This window comes from Muntiacus reevesi, chromosome 3 (genome assembly GCF_963930625.1).
Source record: "Muntiacus reevesi chromosome 3, mMunRee1.1, whole genome shotgun sequence".
In the NCBI taxonomy this organism is placed as follows: domain Eukaryota; kingdom Metazoa; phylum Chordata; class Mammalia; order Artiodactyla; family Cervidae; genus Muntiacus; species Muntiacus reevesi.
In genome coordinates, this window is record NC_089251.1 from 266,499,204 (window position 1) to 266,518,879 (window position 19,676).

Sequence of the window (19,676 nt, forward strand, 5' to 3'; positions counted from 1 at the left end):
TCAGACTCTTACTGATAATGCAAAACTTTATTAAATAATTAAAATTGTATAATATATATAACACAAAGTGCAAATGTATTTTCTGTTTTATGTTCAAGGCTCCTGCCTTGAAAACTGCACAAAATGGAAAAATGATAAAGAAGTTGACCTCCCACTAAAAACGTTTCACTTTTTCCCTCGAAAAATTGTCATGGCTGATCAAAGTCTTTGGAGTTGGTCTCTGGACACAAGTCTGCCTTCTCCCCAGATTGCCAACTTTTCTGAATAAAGCATCTTTCCTTGCTACAGACACTTGCTCCTCAATTGTTGGCTTTTGAGTGGGGAGCAACTGAACCTGAGCTAGAAACTAAAGAAATTGGAACTTTGGAACTAACTTTGGAACTAAAGAAATTGAGGAGTAGAAGGTCTCTAGTTTCCTCAGTACCAAAGAAAGTCAGAAAAAATTTACCCCTGTTCTTCTCATCTTGCTTTTCACAGTAATTTCTTGTTAGAACTGAAATAGAATTTGGGGACCTGAATATTCAGATCATGAATTGTTTTTATCATCTGCATCACAATTAAAAAGTCAGATGGGAGGGTAACTCCTGGTTCAAAATTAGTTACCATTTCCATTTAGAAAACATGATTTGGACTCTGTGGGAGAAGGTGAGTGTGGGATGTTTTGAGAGAACAGCATCGAAACATGTATATTATCTAGGGTGAAACAGATCACCAGCCCAGGTTGGATTCATGATACAAGTGCTCAGGCCTGGTGCACTGGGAAGACCCAGGGGGATAGGTAGAGAGGGAGGTGGGAGGGGAGATTGGAATGGGGAATACATGTAAATCCATGGCTGATTCATGTCAATGTATGACAAAAACCACTACAATACTGTAAAGTAATTAGCCTCCAACTAATAAAAATAAATGAAAAAAATAGAAAACTAAAAAAAAACCAAACAAACAAAACATGATTCCACATGGCAGAACTTCTATATATCATCATGTCCTCTCTCTCTCTTTCTAATGATATCCTAAATCTCGCAAGTTCAACTTTCCTGCTATAACCAACTCATTCTTCCCCCAAACACACAGAAAAGAGATTTTGCCCTCCACTCAGACGAGGAAATAATCTTTGGTCTCTGGGTTTTTAGTTCTTTCCAGCTTCTAGTCACAGAGCTATAAGCAGCCTTGCCAACATCTTTCAGCATTTATTGGGGGAACATTGACTACAAAAGATTTCAGGATTGCAAGAGTTTTCAATAAACCTATTATAACTGACTTGCTTTATCAGGCTACAGTTTTTTGTTTGTTTGTTTGTTTGTTTGTCTTAATTTTCTTCCTTTGGTGGGGAAGAGGGCAAGGGAGACCCTCTGCATTCCTTATACCCTTACATTTCTACTAGACACCACCAGATCCTCCCCAGCTCTGTTTCCTGGAGGAGGAATTACACAGATGTGAAGGAACAGCCATAAATGATGTGAGCTCCTGGGGATACAAATGCCCTCAGGCTGTATCCGAAGTGAGTCACCTAACTTGGCAGCTTCTTCTTCATTGCTATTCCAACATCCCTTCTGGACAGGTTTTCAAATAAAGTACAGGGAGAGAAAAAGACATACACCACATGCATATGCTCCCACAGGGAACATATGATTGCTTAAGAAAAGAAGTTAGACAGGTGAGGGGAATGAGATCAGCTTGTCCTTAATTTAGCTTCTAAATTTGTTTTCTCTCTCATCTTCCTTCACACTCTTTTCTAGTGAAGATTTTTAAGTTTTTGTCACATGTATAATGAAGGGGAAAACAGCAGTCCCATCATATTCCACAAGGAATAGACATTCTTCACAATGTAGTTTCCAGTGGTCACAGACTTTCTTTAAAGAGAAAGTGTGCTTTAGTTCTCATGTCATAATTCTAGGAACTGAGTATTGGAACAGAGCATAAACAGTCAATTTCACAGCATTCTAATTAGAAGGTCATCTAGTATTTTTTCCTATCTTTAAAAACTGAAACAAGGAACTCATTACTTTGACAGATTATCACTGAATTGGCAGGTGACAGATTATTTATTAATTAATAATAAACATTTCCTTTATTTCCACTATTTTCCAGATTCTTTTCAAGGTTCTGAAAGTGGAAATATTTTTTAAAAATACCTTTGATCTGTAATGGTTAGTTTTATGTATTAACTTGACTAGCCTATGGTGCACAACTGTTGGTCAAACACCAGTCCAGATGTTGCTGTGAAGCTATTTTTTATATGTGATTAATACTTAAATCAGTGAAATTTGAGTAAAGCAGATTATCCTCTATAATATGGCTGTTATTGTTCAGTTGCTCAGTTATATCCAACTCTTTGTGACTCTATGGACTGCAGCACACCAGGCTTCCCTGTCTGTCACCATCTCCCAGAGCTTGCTCAAACTCATGTTCATTGAGTCAGTGATGGATACCATCCAGCCATCTCATCCTCTGTCATTCCCTTCTCCTCCTGCCTTCAGTCTTTCCAAGAATCAGGGTCTTTTCCAATGAATCAGTTCTTTGCATCAGATGGCCAAAGTATTGTAGCTTCAGCTTCAGCATCAGTCCTTCCATTGAATATTCAGGACTGATTTCCTTTAGGATTGAGTGGTTTGATCTCCTTGCAGTCCAAGGGACTCTCAAGAGTCTTTTCCAATACCACAGCCCAAAAGCATCAATTCTTTGGTATTCGGCCTTCTTTACAGTCCAACTCTCACATCCATACATACTACTGGAAAAAATGTAGCTTTGTCTTTTCCAATAACTTAAATGCCTTAAGAGTAAATACAGAGACTTCCTAAAACTAAAGAAGAAATTCACAAGACAGCAACATAGAAATTCTGCATATGTTTCTGCCTGCTTCCCTGTGGAATTCAAACTGAAGACTGAAACATCAACACTTATGTAAATCTCTAGAATTCAGGCCTGCCCTTATGGATATTAGACTTACCATATCCCAAAATTACATGAGCCAATTCCTTATGAGAGAGAGAGAACAAGAGAGAAGCAAGAGGAGATATCTTTTTCCATGTATAGATCTTATTGGTTCTGTTTCCCTGGAGAACATTGGCTACTACAAATTTTAGTGCTGAAAAGAGAATCTGAAGTATGTGTTTTCCAAGTTCTATCTAGAATATCTGTGGTTGATTCACTGATTAGATTTAAAAGCACCAATGTCCACCAATTAGATATTGATATTCAATAGTAAAGAAAGCACTAATAGTCTGCAGCATGATGTGGCAATATAAATGCACAAAATATCATCATTGGAGATTCCTAATAAAATACTTTTAAGAGGCTAGATTCTGAATGACCATGTATTTGAGAGTTTAGAGCATTTTGTCAAATTAGCAAGCATAATAAGATTGACAGGTTGCTCCTAATTACACTGGATGCAGTGGATAAAGAAAAGCATGAGCTCAGGGATTCAAATTTCTTCCTCAAGCACCACATAAATGACCTTAAAGCTTCTATTTATGATCTGAAAGTTCTTATCTCCTATACCTGCAGAGCTGGAGCTGAGATTGCTGAAAACTAAACTGAGAGTTTCACCTTGCAAGTGGCTGAATCATAAGACAGATTGAGTTTCCACCCTCTCTGGATATCTGCTATTAGAGTGAGAACATTGATTGAGTAGGAATGGGATACTGAGAGTTGAACATATGGGACAACTCTGATAATCTGGGGACACTGAATTTATAAATACTGGTGAGACTCTGCCAATAAAAAGAGCTCCTTCACCCCTGTCTTAGGAAATAATTCTGCTTTAACTAGTGGCTTTACCTGTAATGCCTCCCTCAAGAGAGTTGCATTATAAGACACCAATAAGTCTCCTTGGAACCCATCCACACCCCACTCATCTTTGGTTCCCATTTATAACTGCACTCAAATCCCAGAATGCCCCAAAAGGTAAGATACAAAGCATGACCAATGAGGAGGCTCAAAAGAATTATGTGATTTTTTGTTCAAATTTATACTGACAGAAATATGAGTAATATGTGTTGTTGTTGTCTTGTTGCTAAGTTGTGTCCATTTCTTTGCAATCCCATGGATTGGAGCATGTCTTTATTATCTCCCAGAGTTTGCTCAAACTCATATCTACTGAGTCAGTGATGTTATCCAACCATCTCATCCTCTGTCACCCACTTCTCCTGTCCTCAATCTTTCTTAACTATTCCATGTGTGAAGAAATGGTAGAAGGAACATAAATTTGCATCAAGCCAAATTTACATTTATGGGACCTCTAAGCAGAGATTCTGGATTAATGTTGTAGCTTGGGACATTAGAAAGGATCTGATTATTTGGTTGGTCTATTTGTTGACTGAAATATGGACTAAAACCTAAAATGTGACCTACACTAAATGAAGATGAAATGGCAATGTGCTTTGGTATAGGTGGCTCAGATGGTAAAGAATCTTCCTTCAATACAGGAGACATGGGTTTGACTCCTGAGTCAAGAAGATCTTCTGGAGAAGGGAATGGATACCTAGTCCAGTATTTTGCCTGGAGAATTCCATAGACAGAGGAGTCCAGCAGGCTATAGTCCATGGGATCATAGAGACTCAGACATGACTGAGCAACTAACATTTAAAAATGTTAGAATAGATTTATCATGCAATACCCACTAACCCAACCCAGATGGATCCATAGGACAAATCTTTAACCATAGCTGTGAAATATAAATTTACAAAGGGAGCCCTAGTATCCTTGATGGGCTCTGTGATTGTTCTTGTCTGTAGGTTAGACATTATAGTGAGAACTGCCGCATTGAATTGAGAAATTTAGATATAATGGAGACAACTGGATCCCAGGATGAGAAGGGCCAAGTAATGGTACTCGACCACCAAAGGAAAAAAATAAATAAATAAATCTATGCTAATGGACAGTGAAGTCAAAACTGTAATCAGAAAGGTCTGACTCGCAGACACCTATGGCATTAACTAGAAGATCATAGTGTCCTTACGAGTAACTATATGAGAAATCTAGTAAACTCTTACTTTAATTATATAAAGATTTCTAGATTAAATGAACTGAGGCCTAAGTTGAATTATAAAAATAGAATCTCAATCTAAATATGTATATTCCTGGAACTGTGCCAGTTACAGATCCAGAACCTCTTGAATAAAGGAAGACTGGGTCCCTTTGAAGAAGGATTCTGCTACACTGCCAGAAATTTACAAAATTAATTTTTCTCTCAGCCTTTCTTAAATGGACTACTGTCTTTTTCCAGGGTTACTTTGCATTGAAGGAAAGGAAATAACCATACTTTGGAGGAATTACAGGACACTGACTCAACTGACACTATTTCCAGGAGACCCAAAATGTCACTGTGGTCCCCCAATCAGAGCTGGAGCATAAGAAGGTCAGATAAACAATAGAGTTTTAACTCAGGTCCATTTCACAGTGGGTTCTCAAACTGACCCTGTGGTTTTTCCCCTGTTGCAGACAGCATAATAGAAATATACATACTCAACAACTGGCAGAATTCCTATTTTGGTTCCATGACCTGTGGTGTGAAGGCTATTATGAAAATAAAGACAAAGCTGAAGCTGCTAAAATTTCATCTACCCAGGACAACAGTAACCCAAAAGCAATACTGCATTCCTAGAGGGATTGCAAAGATGAGTGCCCTCATCAAAGACTTACAGGATGCAGGAATGGTGAGTCCAATCACATCTTCATTCAACTCACCTAATTGGCCTGTGCATGAAATAAGTGTATGATAGTGAATTATCATAAGCTTAGCCAGGTGGTGACTCCAACTGCAGCTGCTATACCAGATGTGGTTTTATTGCCTGAGCAAATTAACACATCCCATGGTAACTGGTATATAGCTATTGATCTAGAAAATGCTTTTTTTCCCTCCATATCTGTTAATAAGACCACCAGCAGCAGTTTTCTTTCAGCTGGCAAGACCTTCACTGTCCTAGCTCTGAAGTATATCAACTCTTAAACCCTATGTCATTGCTTTATTTGTAGGAATCTTGGTCACCTTTTTCTTCTACAGATATTACATTGGTCCATTACATTAATAACATTATTGCTAATTTTACCTATTAAGCAAGAAGTAACAAGTACCTTCATCTTATTGGTAAGACACTTACATATCAGAAGATGGGAAATATATCTGACAAAAATTAAGGGATTGCCTATCAGGGGTTCTCCACCTCAGTGAAAGTGAAGCTGCATCAGATCCCTCCTACAACCAAAAAAAGAGGCACATGGCCTAGTAGTCCTTTCTGAATTTGGAGGGAACACACTTCTCATTTGGGTATGCTACCCAGCTTATTTTCTGAGTGACCCCAAAAACTACTAGTTTTGAGTAGGGCTCAGAACAAAAAATAGACTCCGCAGTGAATCCAGTCTGCCATCCAGTCTACAATTCACTTTGCCACTAGAGCTATATGACTCATCAGATCATGTATCTGAAGTTTCACTGGCAGGTAGAGATGCTGTGTACAGCCTTTTGAAAGCCCTAGTAGGTGAGTTGAAGCACAGACCCTTAGGATCTTGGATCAAGTTCCTTCCATCCTCTGCAGATAGCATATTCCTTTGGGTAAATATTTCTTCTCTTCCTGCTGGGCCTTAGTAGTGACTGAGAACTTAATCATGAGTCAAAAAGTTACCAAGTGATTTAAAAGTAAAAGTGAGTGAAAGTGAAAGTCACTTAGTCGTGTCTGATTCTTTGCGACCCCATGGACTATACAGTCCATGGAATTCTCCAGGCCAGAATACTGGAGTGGGTAGCCTTTCCCTTCTCCAGGGGATCTTCCCAACCCAGGGATCAAACCCAGGTCACCCTCATTGCAGGAGGATTCTTTACCAACTGAGCCACAAGGGAAGCTCAAGAATACTGGAGTGGGTAGCCTATCTGTTCTCCAGAAGATCTTCCTGACTCAGGAATCGAACCAGGGTCTCCAGCATTCCAGGCAGATTCTTTACCAACTAAGCTATCAGGGAAGCCCCAAGTGACTCAAGTTTCCCATCATATATTTGATATTATGTTGACCCACTAAACCATAAACTTGGGCATGCACAGCAGCACTCCATCATCAAATGTTGAATGAGCTATGTGATCAGGCCTGGGCAAGTCCTGAAATTACAAGTAAGTTACATGATGAAGTGACCCAATGTCCATGGTCCCCACTCCTGCTACACTGCCTACTTTCTGCTAGGCTTCAATTATGTCCTTGTGAGGAGTTCCTCAATTCCCTAACTTGTAAGAGAAAACTTGGGCCTGATTTATCAATGGCTCTGTGTAATATTCAAGCACCACAAAAAAGTGGACAACTGTACTATAGTCCATGTCTGGGACTCCCCAGGGCACAGAACTTCAGGCAATGGATTTGGTTGATCATTTTGCTTAGAAAGAAAAACAGTCCACTATGTCACTATATATATATATATATATATATATATATTTGTCATTCAGTCGTGTCCAACTCTCTGCACCCATGGGCTGCAGCACACAAGGGTTCTTTGTCCTTCACCATCTCCCAGAGCTTGCTCAAACTCACGCCCATTGAGTCAGTGATGTTATCCAACTATCTTGTCCTCTATCATCCCCTTCTCCTGCATTCAATCCTTACCAGCATCAGGGTCTTCTTCAATGAGTCAGCTCTTTGCATCTTCAGCTTCACCATCAGTCCCTCCAATGAATATTCAGGGTTGAGTTCCTTTAGAATTGACTGGTTTGATCTCCTTGCTGGCCAAGGGACTCTGAAGAGTCTTCTCCAGCACCACAGTTCAAAAGCATCAATTCTTCAGTGCTCTGCCTTCCTTATGGTCCAGCTCTCACATCCATATATGACTACTGGGAAAACCATAGTTTTAACTAGATGGACCTTTGTCAGCAAAGTAATGTCTCTGCCTTTTAATATGCTGTCTAGATTTGTCATAGCTTCTCTTCTGAGGAGCAAACATCATTTAATTTCTTGGCTGTAGTCACCATTTGCAGTGACTTTGGAGATCAAGAAAACAAAGTCTGTCACTGTTTCCAGTGTTTCCCCATCTACTTGCAGTGAAGTGATGGGACTAGATGCCATGATCTTAATTTTTTGAATATTAAGTTTTAAGCCAGCCTTTTCAATTTCATCAAGAGGTTCTTTAGTTCCTCTTCACTTTCTGCCATAAGGATGATGTCATTTACATATCTGAAGGTATTGATATTTCTCCAGATAATCTTGATTTCAGCTTATGCTTCATCCAGCTTGGCATTTCACATGGTGTACCCTGCATATAAGTTAAATAAGCAGCCTTTATGTACTCCTTTCCCAATTTGGAACCAGTCTGTTTTTCCATGTCCAATTCTTACTGTTGCTGCTTGACCTGCATACAGGTTTCACAGAAGATAGGTAAGGTGATCTGGCATTTTCATTCTTTAAGAATTTTCCACAATTTGCTGTAGTCCACAGTCAAAGGCTTTAGCATAGTCAGTGAAGCAAAAGAATATAATTTTTATAGGATTCTCTTGCTTTTGGCAATTGGATCTCTGATTCCTCTGCCTTTTCTAAATCCAGCTTGAACATCTGGAAGTTCTCCATTCATGTACTATTGAAATCTGGCTTGGAGAATTTTGAGCACTACTTTGCTAGCATGTGAAATGAGTTTAATTGTGTGGTAATTTGATCATTATTTGACATTGCTCTTCTTTGAGATTGGAATGAAAACTAACCTTTTACAGCTCTGTGGCCACTCCTGAGTTTTCCAAATTTGGTGACATATTTAGTGCAGCACTTCAACAGCATCGTCTTTTAGGATTTGAGCTAGCTCAGCTGGAATTGCGTCACCTCGACTAGCTTTGTCTGTGGTGAGGCTTCCTAAGGCCCACTTGACTTCACACTCCAAGATGTCTGCCTTTAGGTGAGTCATCACACCACTGTGGTTATCTGATCATTAAGATGTTTTTTGTATAGTTCATCTATATATTCTTGCCACCTCTTCTTAGTATCTTCTGCTTCTGTTAGGTCCATATATATAGTCTATGACAAATATTTTGGCTGGATGTCAGGGGTTTTGAAGAATTGTGATTAGAAAATTGGTGGCCAAAAAATCTGGGGGGGTGGTACACACATACACCTCTATGTGTGAACAAAAAATGCTATAATGTTATGTGCCATGTGAGGATGATTTCAGCAGAACAAAATTTTAATTAAGTAGGTGGGATGACCCATTCTATATATACAGTTCAGCATTCTTCCTCAGTTACCCTATCATTGCTCAAAGGGCTTATGAACAGTGTCCATGGCAGCAGTGATAAAGATTATGCCCAGGCTCAGCAACATGGACTTCTATCCTCCAGGGATGCTAACTACCCAATCTTCCAACAGCAGAGACCAACACTGAGTCCCCAGTAAGGAATCACTGCCTGGAGTGATCTTCCTGTTACTGGACAGTAGGTTGCTTACATTGTGTCACATCCAGTATGGAATCAGCAGTGTTTTCTTCTTACTGGAATATATCCTCACTCTGGTTATGGATTTGTCTTCCCTGCATACAATGCTCCTTCCAAAACTACCATCCATGGACTTATACAATGCCTCATCAACTGTCAAAGTATTCCACAAAGCATAGCTTCTTATTTAGGAACTCACTTTGTGTGTGTTAGTTGCTTAGTCATGTCCAACTCTTTGTGACCCCATGGGCTGTAGCCAGCCAGGCTCCTCAGTCCATGGAATTCCCCAGGAAAGAATAGTGTGGTGGGTTGCCATTCCCTTCTCCATGGGATCTTCCTAACCCAGAGATCAATCTGGTTCTGCTGCATTTCAGGCAAATTCTTTACCTCTTAGCCAGAATGTGCCCATACTCACAAACTTTACTGGTCTTACCATGTTCCCCACCACCCTGAGGAAGCTGGCTTGGTAGAATGGTGGAATGGCCTTTTGCAGATGTAGTTGCAGTGCTAGCTAGGTGACAAAGTAAGGTTCTCTTGGAGGGTGTGTGTGCTCTGAATCATCATCCAGTATGCAGTGCTGTTCCTCCCATATCAGAGATGAGTGGGTCTAGGAGTCACAGGGTGGAAATGAGAGTAGCATCACTGACTCTTACCCCAGCTACCCACTAGCAAAATTTTCTGCTTTCTATCCCTGCAACATTAGGCTCTGTTGGTCTAGACATTCAAATTCCATAGGGAAGAATGGTTCCAACAGGAAACAACAATAATTCCATTGAACTAGAAGCTAAGACTACCATCCAGTCATTTGGGATCATTCAGGTCTCTAGGTCAACAGGCAGAGTGAATTTACTGTATTGGTTGGGGTGATTGATTCTGACTATCAAGGGGAAACTGACATGATACTCCACAGTGGAGGTAAGGAAGAATACATCTGAAATATTGGAGATGCTTTAGGATGGCCCTTAGTGCTTTTCATGCCCTGGGATTAAAGTTAATGGAAAACTACAACAACCCAATTCATACGTGGCTGCTAACAACCCAAATCCTTCAGGAATAAAGATTTCAATCATCCCACCAGGTAAAGAACCACAAAAAGCTAACGGGCTTGCTGAGGGCAGAGGGAATTTTGAAGAAATGGTGGAAGAAGATACTTATATTATCTATGTGATTAGTTACAGAAGTGAGAACTGTTTGTAATGACCACTTCTTCCTTATTTTTTATGAATGTGTGATATTTGTTTTCTTCTCTTTCTTATCCCTTTATACTTAAGAACTTTGTTAGTTTTAAAACATTGTATTTAGGATACAAAATATCAGGAAGAGTGAATATCACCCAGGACTTTGTAATAAATAAACTTTCTCTCAATGAAAACTCCAAGCCTGGATAATATCAATGGTATATTCTGTAAAATATTTAAGAAAGAAACAATACCAATTTTTTTCATTTATTTTTATTAGTTGGAGACTAATTACTTTACAATATTGTAGTGGTTTTTGTCATACATTGACATGAATCAGCCATGGATTCTCAGATACTAGAATATGATGTAAAGAAGATAAAAGCTAGTAGTACTTACAAGAAGGGAATAAGATGGAAATCATATATAAGATGCATTATTTTAAGAGCCTTAAAAGATGTTTGTATTTATTGAACATTGAATTTACACTTATTCCCTATAACTTCCATATTGTTGGCTTTTTTATAAGTAGACCTAGTGAGGAAGAAGTATCAGTTACTCTAGACTTATTGGTGATGCATTTGCATATCAAAGGGTAAGAAATAACTCTGACAAAAATTCTATGTTAGTGAAATTTCTGGAGGTCCATTCTGTCCTTTTGATCTAACAGAGCATATGGAGCCCTAATAGTAAAAGATGGCCTTTGATATTATCATCCTTCCAAAGAAGGAGTTTGTGATATCACTAACACCTCCTGCTTCTAAGCCCCCACCATTTCTGGTGCAGTCATCTGGAAAACTAGCATTTGTCAGTATCACTATGGAGACAATATGGCAGTATGGTTAAACGCACTCATGCTGTGGCATCTTGAAGGTGTGGGCTAGGATCCTCTGTTATTATTGTTTTGTAACTTTGAGCAAGTTAAAGTTTTCAGTGGCATAATTTTTACTTTTTCAAAATCAATATAATAATAGTACCCACCAGTAGAATTGTTAGAAGGATTAAACGAGAGAATTCATATCACAAGTTCTCAGCTTTATTAAATAATTATGCTGGTTTTTTTTATTATATAAGATAATTGAACTGAACACAGCTCTCCTAACAAAGTGAGAGTGAGAAGCGTCCTTCCATGATCTGATATGTAGTGAAAGTAATATTGCTGGTAAGTAAATTCATAGTTTATCCAATTTTAGAAATCACAGTGCTAATTCCTATTGAATTTTATAAATGTTTTACAAATATGTCTTTTGCATGTCAGTGATGCCAACTTATGTTTCTAGCTAGTACTTTAATCTGTTTTTTCCTTTCCAACTAAAATTTTAAATTCAAATATGAAACAGGGAATTCAGTGAAAATGGAGATGTCTTCCTAGCCCTAAATCCATTTGCCTGTTCTATTCTTTAATAGTGGCCACCATTACTAATAACTTAATATTCTTCCAAGGGGCTTCCCAGCAGTACTAGTGGTAAAGGCAGTAGACAGAAGAGATGGAAATTTGATCCCTGGGATGGGAAGATACCCTGGAGGAGTGCATGGCAACCCTCTGCAGTTTTCTTGCCTGAAGAATCTCATGGACAGGGAGGCTGGAGGGCTACAGTGCATGGGTTTGCACAGAGCCGGACACAATTGAAGCAACTTCGCACACACACACATAGACAGATATCAGGTTCATTCTCTCTCAATCTTTCTGTTTGTCTCTCTTCCATTTTCCTTTCCTTTTCCTACATTATTAGTTCAATGATATTAATACTGATATGTATCTTGGTTTCTTTATAAATATGGGCACAATGATACATAAAGTTCTACTTTATTCTTTTTATTATCTACTTGAAATTCTATTACAAGAATATTTCATCATGTAGTTTGCTTCCAATCATTTACTACTATTTTTTTTAAATTAACACTATATATACATGTGTGCATGCTAAGTCACGTCAGTCATGTCCAACTCTTTGTGATCCTATGGACTGTAGTCTGTCAGGCTGCTCTGTCCATGGGATTCTCCAGGCAAGAACACTGAAATGGTTCCCATGCCCTTCACCATGGACATGTGTAATATACTGCATTGCTTATACTGTTCACAGCGCCAGTCATCTGACTGTTTACACACTCTGCACTGTTCACTTAATCCAGGGTACACAACGCTGGAGCTAAGAGACAAGAAGAAGATGTGAGGAGCCATAGGAACTGAAGACATGTCTATTCTCTCCTAACTGGCACGACAGACACAATACAGCCTCTCTCCTGGCTGACACAGGAGCCATAGTAGCAGCTGTAACATAACCATAATGTAGCAATAATGTAGCCACACCATAACCTCATATAACATAACCATGTTGTAGCTCCAACCCAGCAACCACCAGGGCTTTCATGGTGAAGTTCATACAGGTATGCCGCACAAAGTAGCCTGTAACAAGCAAGTACCTTGTGATGTGCAGGCACAGTGCTGTAAGTGACCTCAGCTGTTACATAACTGTGTAAAGTCACTGTTTACAGAACAAGGGGCAAAAGACCCTCACTGGCACCATCTTGTTAATTTTCTCATATATGTATATTAGTATACGTGTGTGTGTGTATACACACACACACACACACACACACACACACACACACACACACACACACACATAAGGGGCTTCCCCAATGTCTCAGCTGTAAAGAATCTGCCTACAGTGGAGAAGCTGCAGCAGATATGGGTTCAATTCCTGGATTGGGAAGATTCCCCTGGAGGAGGGCACAGCAATCCATTCTGGTATTATTCCCTGGAGAATTCCAAATACAGAGGAGCCTGGCAGGCTACAGTCCATAGGGTTGCAAGTTTGCAAAGAGTCAGACATGACTGAAATGATGATATCTCCTCACATATATCACACATATCTAGATGAATTCCTAGAACCTAAAATTTAGGCAATATATATTATGATATTTTTTCAAATCGGTTGCACCAATGTTGGTCCTCATTTATCATGGTAATCCAAACCTATGCCCCAACCAGTAATGCTGAAGAAGCTGAAGTTAAACAGTTCTATGAAGATCTACAAGATCTTTTAGAACTAACACCCCCAAAAGTTGTTCTTTTCATTATAGGGGACTGGAATGCAAAAGTAAGAAGTCAAGAAACACCTGGAGTAACAGGCACATTTTTCCTTGGAGTACGGAATGAAGCAGGGCAAAGGCTAATAGAGTTTTGCCAAGAGAACACACTGGTCAGAGAAGACACTCTCTTCCAACAACACAAGAGAAGACTTTATACATGGACATCACCAGATTGTCAACACCGAACTCAGACTGATTATATTCTTTGCAGCCAAAGATGGAGAAACTATATACAGTCAGCAAAAACAAGACTGGAGCAGACAGTGGCTCAGATCATGAACTCTTATTGCCAACTTCAGACTTACACTGAAGAAAGTGGGGAAAACCACTAGACCATTCAGGTATGACCTAAATCAAGTTCCTCTATGACTATAAAGTGGAAGTGAGAAATAGATTTAAGGGGCTCGATCTGATAGAGAGAGTGCCAGATGACCTATGGATAGAGGTTCGTGACATTGTACAGAAGACAGGGATCAAGACCACCTTCATGAAAAAGAAATGCAAAAAGGCAAAATGGTTGTCTGAAGAGGGCTTACAAATAGCTGTGAAAAGAAGAAAAGTGAAAAGCAAAGGAGAAAAGGAAAGATATTCCCATTTGAAAGCAGAGTTCCAAAGAATAGCAAGGAGAGATAAGAAAGCCTTCCTCAGCGATCAATGAAAAAAAAAAAAAAAAAAAAATAGAGGAAAGCAGCAGAATGGGAAAGAGAAGAGATCTCTTCAAGAAAATTAGAGATACCAAGGGAACATTTCATACAAAGATGGGATCAATAAAGGACAGAAATGGTATGGACCTAACAGAAGCAGAAGATAATAAGAAGAGGTGGCAAAAATACACAGAAGTATACAAAAAAGATCTTCATGACCCAGATAATCACGATGGTATAATCATTCATCTAGAGCCAGACATCCTGGAATGTGAAGTCAGGTGGGCCTTGGAGGGCATCACTACAAGCAAGGCTAGTGGAGGTGATGGAATTCTAGTTGAGCTATTTCAAATCCTGAAAGATGATGCTGTGAAAGTGCCATCAAATTTGGTAAACTCAGCAGTGGCTACAGGACTGGAAAAGGTCAGTTTTCATTCCAATTCCAAAGAAAGGCAATCCCAAAGAATGCTCAAACTACCGCACAAATGCACTCATCTCACACATTAGTAAAGTAATGCTCAAAATTCTCCAAGCCAGGCTTCAGCAATATGTCAACTGTGAACTTCCAGGTGTTCAAGCTAGATTTAGAAAAGACAGAGGAACGAGAGGTCAAATTGCCAACATCTACTGGATCACCAAAAAAGCAAGAGAGTTCCAGAAAAACATCTATTTCTGCTTTATTGACTACGCCAAAGCCTTCGACTGTGTGGATCACAATAAACTGGGGAAAATTCTGAAAGAGAGGGGAATACCAGACCACCCAACCCACCTCTTCAGAAATCTATATGCAGGTCAGGAATCAACAGTTAGATCTGGACATGGACAAACAGACTGGTTCCAAATAGGAAAAGGAGTACATCAAAGCTGTATATTGTCACCCTGCTTATTTAACTTATGTGCAGAATACATCATGAGAAATGCTGGGCTGGAAGAAGCACAAGCTGGAATCAAGATTGCTGGGAGAAATATCAATAACCTCGGATATGCAGATGACACCACCCTTATGGCAGAAAGTGAAGAGGAACTAAAAAGCCTCTTGATGAAAGTGAAAGAGGAGAGTGAAAAAGTTGGCTTAAAGCTTAACATTCAGAAAACTAAGATCATAGCATCTGGTCCTATCACTTCATGGGAAATAGATGGGGAAACAGTGGAAACAGTGTCAGACTTTATTCTTTGGGGCTCAAAAATCACTGCAGATGGTGATTGCAGCCAAGAAATTAAAAGACGTTTACTCCTTGGAAGGAAAGTTATGACAACCTAGATAGCATGTTAAAAAGCAGAGACATTACTTTGCCAACAAAGGTCTGTCTAGTCAAGGCTATGGTTTTTCCAGTGGTCATGTATGGATGTGAGAGTTGGACTGTGAAGAAAGCTGAGTCCTGAAGAATTAATGCTTTTGAACTGTGGTGTTGGAGAAGACTCTTGAGAGTCCCTTGGACTGCAAGGCAATCCAACCAGTCCACCCTAAAGGAGATCAGTCCTGGGTGCTCATTGGAAGGACTGATGCTGAAGCTGAAACTCCAGAACTTTGGCCACCTCATGCGAAGAGTTGACTCATAGGAAAAGACCCTGATGCTGGGAGGGATTGGGGTTGGGAGGAGAAGGTGACGACAGGGGATGAGATGGCTGGATGGCATCACCGACTCGATGGACATGGGTTTGATTGGCCTCCAGAGTTTTGTGATGGGCAGGGAGGCTTGGCGTGCTGCCATTCTTGGGGCACAAAGGGTCAGACACGACTGAGCGACTGAACTGAACTGAAATGAAAGTGCAAGGAATGTTGATTTCCCACACTCTCATCATTAGAGTAAGTAATGACTCTTTCTGATAATTTAAATGGACGAAAATATCTCCATTTAGTATTCAGTTTTCATTTTCTTACTCACGATGAAGTGGAACAGCTCTTCAGATATTTCTGTTTCTTCTTCTGTTTACAGTTCTGCTTTCTCTCATATTCCATTGATACTTTTCCTAGTGACTGATAAAATCAGCCACCAGTTTTGTTTGTTTTCCTGTTTTTCTTTAAAAAAAAAAAGACTACATATGAAAAACATTTCTTTTAGTATTTATTTATCTATTTTGCTATACTGGGCGTTAGTTGTGGCCTGTGGGATCTTTAATTGCAGCATGCAAACTTCTTAAGTTCAGTATGTGGGCTCTATTTCCCTGACCAGGGATCATAACTGGGTCCCCTTCATGGGGAACACAGAGTCTTGACCATTGGACCACCAGGAAGTCCCTAACTATTTTTTAGTGAGAATATTTAAGCTTTATTTTCTTAGCAAATAGCAATTACACAATATTAATGCATGTTGTTAACTTCAGCACCATACCTAAGCTTTATGCATCTTATAGCTGGAAGTTTGCACCCTCTTACCCACCTCTCCCTAGTCCTCTCTTTATTTCACCCACCCGTTAGTCTCTAGCCACCACTTTCCGACTCTCTGATTCAGTGACTTTGACTTCTTTTTCAGATTTCACATATAAGTGAAACCATGCAGAATTTCACTATTTGTCTTTCTCTGACTGGCTTATTTACTTAAAATAATGATCACAAGGTGCATCCATGTTGTCAAAAATAGCAGCATTTTTTTCTTTCTCTTGACTGAATATTATTCCATTATACGTGTTTTATATATATATACACATATACATATATATATAATCTATAGAAAATAAAAAGATGTTAAATATATATATTAGCTTGGTGCATACATTATTGTGATTTTGGACTATGAATTTTAAATCAGTATAATGAGGATCGAACACATTGTTGTTAATCAAAATAGGAACCATTACAATCAACACATTTTTGCTGGCAAGTAATAAGTTTGTTTATTCCTTTAGTATATTAATACATTTACTGATATATACACCACACATCTATTTTTATCTGTTCATCCATTGGTGAACACTTTCTTCACTTGACTACTTGACTACTACCCTTGACTTCTGTAATGTATACATAAAAGTATTATATATGTATAACAATTTCTTTACCCAGTTATTGGCAGATGGACACTAAGGTAATTTCCATGTCTTGGCTATCGTGAATAATGCAGAAAGAATGGTTCAATATTCATGAATCAATCAATGTGATACACCACATTAACAAGACAAAGGATAAAAGCCACATGATTATTTGAATAGATGCAGAAAAAGCACTTGGCAAAATTCAACATCCATTCATAATTTAAAATTATTATCTAAGTGGATATAGAGGGAATATATATCAATAAAGACAACTTATGACAAATCTACAGTCAACATCATACTCAATAGTGAAAAGATGAAAGGCTTTTCTCTAAATTCAGGAAAAACACAAGACTATCAGCTCATCACTTTTATTTAGCTTAGTACTGGAAGTTCTAGCTAAAGAAATTGAAAAAGAAAAAAAATAAATAAAAGATTTCTTTGTTGGAAGGGAAGAAGTAAAACTGACACTCTTTGCAAGGGACTAATACTTTATTTTGAAGAAAGTGGGGGAAACCACTAGACCACTCAGGTATGACTTAAATCAAATCCCTTATGACTATAGAGTGGAAGTGAGAAATAGATTTAAGGAACTAGATCTGATAGGCAGATTGCCTGATGAACTATGGACAGAGGTTCATGACATTGTACAGGAGACAGGAATCAAGACAATACCCCCCCCCCCAAAAAAAAATGCAAAAAGGCAAAATGACTGTATTAGGAGGCCTTACAAATAGCTGTGAAGACAAGCCAAAAGCAAAGGAGAAAAGGAAATATGTACCCATTTGAATATAGAGTTCCAAAGAACGGCAAGGAGAGATAAGAAAGCCTTCCTCAAGGATCAGTGCAAAGAAATAGAGGAAAACAACAGAAAGTAAAGATAAGAGATCTCTTCAAGAAAATTAGAGGGAACATTTCATACAAAGATAGGCTCAAAAAAGGACAGAAACTTTATGGACCTAACAGAAGCAGAAGATATTAAGAAGAGGTGGCAAGAATACACAGAAGTACTGTATGAAAAGGATCTTCACAACCCAGAAAATCACAATGGTGTGACCTCTCACCTAGAGCCAGACATCCTGGAATGTGAAGTCAAGAGGGCCTTAGGAAGCATCACGATGAACAAAGCTAGTGGAGGTGATGAAATTCCAGTTGAACTATTTAAAATCCTAAAAGAAGATGCAGTGAAAGTGCTGCACTCAATATGTCAGCAAATTTGGAAAACTCAGCAGTGGCCACAGGACTGGAAAAGGTCAGTTTTCATTCCAATTCCAAAGAAAGGCAATATTAATGAATGTTCAAACTACTGCACAATTGCACTCATTTCACATGCTAGTAAAGTAATGCTCAAAATTCTCCAAGCCAGGCTTCAGCAATACATGAACCATGAAATTCCAGATGTTCAAGCTGGTTTTAGAAAAGGCAGAAGAACCAGAGATCAAATTGCCAACATCCACTGGATCATCAAAAAAGCAAGAAAGTTCCAGAAAAACATCTATTTCTGCTTTATTGACTATGCCTAAGCCTTTGACTGTGTGGATCACAATAAACTGTGGAAAATTCTGAAAGAGAGGGGAATACCAGACCACCTGACCTGCTTCTTGAGAAACATGTATGCAGGTCAGGAAGCAGCAGGTAGAACTGGACATGGAACAACAGACTGGTTCCAAAGAGGTAAAGGAGTATGTCAAGGCTGTATTTTGTCACCCTGCTTACTTAGCTTATATGCAGAGTACATCATGAGAAACGCTGGGCTGGATGAAGCACAAACTGGATTCAAGATTGCTAGGAGAAATATCAATAACCTCAGATATGCAGATGACACCACTCTTATGGCAGAAAGTGAAGAACTAAAGAGCCTCTTGATGAAAGTGAAACAGGAGAGTGAAAAAGTTGGCTTAAAGCTCAACATTCACAAAACTAAGATCATGGCATCTGGTCCCATCATTTCATGGGAAATAGATGGGGAAACAGTGGAAAGAGTGTCAAATTTTGGGGGGGGGGGGAGGGGGATGGGGGAGGCTCCAAAATCACTGCATATGGTGATTGCAGCCATGAAATGAAAAGACCCTTACTCCTTGAAAGGAAAGTTATGACCAACCTAGATAGCATATTAAAAAGCAGAGACATTTCTTTGTCAAAAGAGGTCCATCTAGTCAAGGCTATGGTTTTTCCATTGGTCATGTATGGATGTGAGAGTTGGCCTATAAAGAAAGCTGAGCCCCACAGAATTGATGGTTTTGAACTGTGGTGTTGGAGAAGACTCTTGAGAGTCCCTTGAACTGCAAGGAGACCCAACCAGTCCATCCTAAATATCAGTCCTGGGTGTTCATTGGAAGGACTGATGTTGAAGCTGAAACTCCAGTACTCTGGCCACCTCATGTGAAGAGC